This window comes from Aptenodytes forsteri, unplaced genomic scaffold (assembly GCF_000699145.1).
Source record: "Aptenodytes forsteri isolate BGI_AS27 unplaced genomic scaffold, ASM69914v1 Scaffold55, whole genome shotgun sequence".
In the NCBI taxonomy this organism is placed as follows: Eukaryota; Metazoa; Chordata; class Aves; order Sphenisciformes; family Spheniscidae; genus Aptenodytes; species Aptenodytes forsteri.
In genome coordinates, this window is record NW_008796063.1 from 6,303,828 (window position 1) to 6,309,588 (window position 5,761).

Genomic DNA, 5,761 nt, shown 5'->3' on the forward strand with positions numbered 1-5,761 from the left:
GTATCGCACGCTTCTCTGACGTGCTCATATCCTCTGATCTCAGAAGCTGCTGATTCCACCAGCACACAAGTTCTGGTTTCAAATCCTCTTTTCTTCTCTGGCAGAGCTCCACAAAACCAGCACCAGGAATCTGCCTGGGAAATACCTCTGCCCACAACACAATACTGCGGCTGATAACACTAAAGTTGCCTGTAGAAATCTTATTCTCCTTTCCCTAGGGCTGTCACTTTTAATTTGTAATCATAACCAATAACTGAAAAGGAAGAGACAATTACTGTTTGCAGTTACAAGCCAAAGTCAACAATCCTTCTTCCTTTCTGCTGTCCCCAGACATCACCTCCTTCTTTCCCTCTCCCCAGATTTGCTCTCCCCCTCTCTGGTCCAGCCCAGATGCCACCTTTCTCTGCACTGTGCTGGGAACTCAGAAACTGGGACCTGGCAGGACAGGCACAAAAGCATGGGGGAGAGCGAGTTTGTGGTATTGGAAGTAGAGCTGCAACACAGCGTGCTTTCTCACCCATAGCAGAGCGTGTCCCTCGCTTAGGAAACAGCCACCATCAGCTTTGTTCTAAACTGACTGTTACTTGCTAAACTGGGAATACAAAACTGACCGTTGGCTGGCAGCCCTGCTCTCCAACACTGCTTCCTTCTGCCCAGGCAAGCAGGCAGGAACAATTCCTTTCTGATAACCCAGTTTCACTTTACAATCCTTGTACCTGCTGGCACAGAACTAAGCGAAAGGCTGATATCAGAGAGTAAATTCTCACTGATAAACAGAAAAGGCTACAGCACCAACTTTGCATTTTTGTACGTAGCACCTTTATAACTGATGTGGACCTACCCTTGTTAGCCAGTCCCTCACCTCTGAGAGGAGCCAGGATAACCGTGTGAAAGCCAGGACAAAGCTGGCTCGCAGCGACCTATTCATGAGACAAACACATGATCTGTATCGCAGCAGAGGAACTTCTTCCATGACTTGTAACAGCAAGGAGCAAGCCAGGTCCTTTATCTACTTAGTACAGAAAGTGGAGCATTACACTGTAAATAAGAGAGGCGCCTTCAAACAGGTTTGTCCATCATGACACAGCCTATGCCTCCTCCCTGCTTCCCGCATCTGGTATTGCTATGTGGGATAAGGAGAGAACGAACGACAGATAAGCCTCAAAGGTCAAACTCCCCCAAGAAGCACGTAAAGACAAGGCACATCCCACCTCTAAATCATATACTCTTTCCTGTGCAAAATCAGAGAGACTTGCAGAGGTTTTTCTTCAAGCAGCGCTCCTGCCCGGAGATTTCCCTTCCCTGAGACAATGGATTAAAAAGAGCAACAAAAATAATCACAAGCCAAAAAAGTTTCAGTGAAACAATAGATACAATCATCCTGGTTTGTGTCAGGCAAGAAATCAGCTTTTTGAAGGAGGTGATTGCAGCTCTCTGCCCCACTCCCAGTTCTGCTCCCAAATAAAGTCTCTGTAGCAGGGACATCCTGAACGCAGGAAAACACCTGCAAGAGCAAAGGGGAACTCCAGCTTCCTTGGTCATGCTGACACATAAAACATAGCATACTGGAGTTACCTATTTATTGTCAGTCAGTGGCCTTCAGCCACACTGAATGCTGTTTGCTACCGTAGTGTGTGTGTGCAGCTTCACACTGCGTGGCATGTAAGAGAGACCTAAAAACGCGAATCTCTTGATGGTGAATGTCTGAAATCCCCTTCTGTGCCCCGAAGGAGAGTGCAAACAACCAGGTTACTTGGTCACTTCAAGAGCCTCCTGCCCTCTCAGCATCACTCCTTCCCTGGCTAGTCAGGTGAACTGCTTACATATAATATTTCTTTCGGAAATTAATCTTGCTGGTGCATCTCCTATCTTGGAATATCAAAGCTCCCTGGACCAATGTAATCCTAAGAAAGCAAAGCTAATACAAATGGAGAAGTAAGAGTTCTCCGCTGAGAAAACACAGGCAACTGAATTAATTGGAAGAGGTGAGAAATATAAATCTGGCCCAAGAGAGGGCCTCCAGTGTTGGAAACGAATCAGAGGGGAGTTCACTAGCACAGGAATAGAAGTGAAGTTTTTAGCTCCCCAAAAAATCCTTCTCTTAGCAAAAAGTGGCTGAGCATTTCTCATGCCCACAAATCTCCGTGACCACCCACTGCTCCAGCTGCACAGACTCAGCGCTCGCAAAGCACGCCACGGTCCTTTGCAAGCACATGTGCTTCCATAGGAGGAATCTCTGCTGCTGCAAGCGCTAACTTGGTTGGAAACTTGACCTTGCAGCAGACTGAGCAAAAAAAATCCCAGAGCCATGACAGTACCAAAAAAGCTTCTGCTTCTCGGAACTTTTGTATTATTTTCTCTATAGACAACAAGATATGTGCAGTCAAAAGGATCACTGAAAAAGAGTGAAGCACCCCTTGCCAGCTCACAGTCCTTGAACAGAGGGTTCAAATCCAGCATGCTCTGCTGGGAACAGGACCTTTCAGCTGTGTTCTTTCTGGAGGTGCAAACAACCTAGGGAGAGGGGACAGGGCTGGGAATCCCAGGTGGAAGATGTCCCCCACGTGCTCATCCTCCTCTCAGCAGTGCCTGTTCCACACTGCTCTGGTCCTGCTGGCAAGCTGCAGTGCACTGCTGGGGGTGACTAACAACAGATGTGACCCCCTGACCCCAGAACCATCCTCCCCTCGCCTACGCCTGTCACACAAACCACAACCCTGCAGAGGCCAAGCAGGCAGCAGCTCTGCTTTACCCCAGCCTTTTGCTAAGGAGATGGAGACTGCGGGCAACCCATCCTCAGCACGGCTGGGGCCCTCCCTGTCCGTATTGGCAAGTCTCGGCCTCATCCTGCACCGCTGAGCTGACAGCGGCCCAGGAAATGCTGCTTGGAGGAATGGGCACCCACTGCCGCTCAGTTGCCAAGGGGGATTTCACAACCAGTCAATTCCGCTGAACACCAGCTCACAGTCTGGGATAAAGCAAGATCCCGGACGAAGAGAAGGAGCTTAATCAAAACCTTTCCTCGACATCTGGCATTAATATCTGAGCGAGTGTGCACAGCCTCCCTGCTTCTTCTACCTCACTTATCAGGCCAAGGCCACTAAAACTGTGGCTGGAGCTTACACAGCGATTGCCTTCACACGCGGCAGCTGCTGACCTCAGCCTCCTGCCATGCTGCCATGAGGCTTCATGTCCCTCTGATGAGAGGATCCTCAGGGCCCCGCAATCATCCCAGAAAATGGGCTGGGACCTGCCTGACACAGTGTGCATGCCTGGCTGGGGTTGCCTATGAAGCACGCTTCAGCTGGGACAAAAGAGAAATGAATTTCCATGGTAATTCAGCGTGCATCTCCACTCCCCCAGAGCATCCTTGGATGAGTGGGAAGTGAGTGGGAAATGCATTTCTAATTTTACACAGCCTGCCCTGTTCACTGATAACATACCAACCGACATCAGCCAAGTTTGAGAGAAGTTATCATATTTTCCATATGTTTTCCAGCAAGAAAACAGGAAGGGGGGAGAGACTCCCACCAGCGTGTCCTCTGAGCCACATACCCCACAAGAGAAGCCCATGATTATGACCATGTTTTCTAATTGCTTGAAGTTTTCCTGGGAATTTCTCAGGCTCCTGCAAGGAGAAATCCCCTGCACTCCTCAGCCCAAGAATGTCATTTGTGTAAACAAAGACAGAGAACACACTGTTGCAAAACTCTGATGCCGTGACTGAATCATGTTCTGCAAGTGATTTATATAGCAGAGCTGCTGCAAACACACCGGGTGCTCCAAACACCAATTATCCTTTTCTAGTTTTATTTTCAGTATGATGCTTTTAATCTTCATCTAGGATCTTTGCTAAAAGCAAGGGGAGGAGCTCAGGATAAACCACTTCAAGCCCCTGGGAAGCAGGAGTCACAGCCACACGTGCACCCAGCCGCACTTCTCTGCCGGTGGCTCCTGCACCGCCAACACTCGGAGAAGCTTTTACAGACACATGGAGAATTTGCACAAGTATTCAGCCCCAGGATCCGACAACATGACACCCGGCAGCCCTGGCCACCAACACCTTGAAAGCATAATTTCCTTCCAGCAGGACTTTGCCCAGCCAAGGATACAGCTGGTGCTTTCCTGCATTACACCACTGACACTGATGAGGGAGGTCACTGAAAAAGCTTCTCTTACTTTAACCTTCAGGCAGTCTTTGCTGAGCTGGTCCAAGTCAGAAAGAGCTTCTGTAAGGTCCTGAATAAAGGCAGGCAGAATTTCCATCGTAAAAGAAAATGAATGGGAACAGAGAGACGCCGCAAGGAACATCTTCCCTCTTCAACACAGGAGAATTTATTTAAAATACGTCTATCCACAACCCTTTATGCACAGTTCAAGCATTATAAACAACCCACTGAACTGGTCAACAGGATTATTCCAGTTCTCAAGTTGCTGAGCCCCTGTTTACACCCATGCTCCGGATGGGCCAGCTGCAGAGTCAGCCAGGAAGCAGTCACGGTCCCTCTACGAGCACCTCCTGGTCACGTCAGCCCTTCTGCCCTGGTATTTTGTACCTTTGGGACTGTGAATCAAAGGAAGGAAAGGAAATATCTGGAGTCACGTGGACATGACAGCATGTCAGGAAGCCATACACAGCAACACCATGGTGACTGCCCAAGCACTGGAGGCCACAGAGAAAGTGTGCCTGAAGCTCCCACACTAACCTCCCGCTGCCCAAGCCTGCTCCTGCCTCTTCCAAGTTTCAAAACAACAGAGGAGAGAGAAACAGGAGATCTTCTCCTTGGGCTTCCACCAGAAGCGAGACACCTGTAAGAGAGACCTCTGCACACAAACCCAAGCGGCAGGCTGTCCTGGGAGCACGAGGAAAAAGGCAGAATTCAAGGAACAGGAGGAGAACCACAGTACAGAAAACCCAACCTGGTCCTCCACCAGCTGGACACATCTGACTGGGAAAGACCTAATGCTTAAAGCAATACTCCTGGGCAATCTTTGCGCTGCTCCCTTGCCTTGACCTTCCCCCTCAACCCTCCCACCTCAAAGTCCAAAGAGCCCAGAAGTAAAAAAAACCAAACTAGGAAGCAGGATCTACTTCTCCCTTTGGCGATTCACCTTCCCAGACATTAACATTTGGGCAGGGACAGGTCAAAACCCACAGGGCACCAGCAAGGGCTGGAAAACACTTTCCCTCCCACAGACAGAGTCTAGATGGGAAAAATGATTGATGTTCAGGAATCCAGTGGCTGCCGGGCCCTGCCTTTCTATTTTATTTTGTTTAAATCGCCCTTGCCTCCCGACTCTTGAGCAGCTGAGCTGCCGTCGGGCTGAGCGAGGAAAGCCCAGCCTAAGCAAACACAAACAGCAAAGAAGGAAATGCTTCCCCAAAAATTGGTGCCTGAACTTGTTTTGCAATGGAAAGGACGCGTTTAAAGTATTTATACTTCAGCCACAGAGGGAAGAAAGGGGAAAAAAAATATATAGGGGAAAAAAAAAGCACGTAGGCAGGGAGAGCGGAGGTCTTCGCTTGGAGATTTTCAGCGTGGGAGCTAGCTGAGCTTCCTGGCGATGGCCGCCCGCCCACAGCATCTCCCAAGGAGTTGGCATTTCTGTCAGGGCTGCGTCTGCGGGGAAGGCGAGGTCCCGCGGTGGATGGAGGGCTTGGAGTCCACAGCTCAACGGCGGGCTGACCGCAGCCCAGCGAGGGCCGTCAGCTGCGAGCGGAGGGTCCCGGCCCCGCCGAGCCGGCGCCCCCCGCGATGGG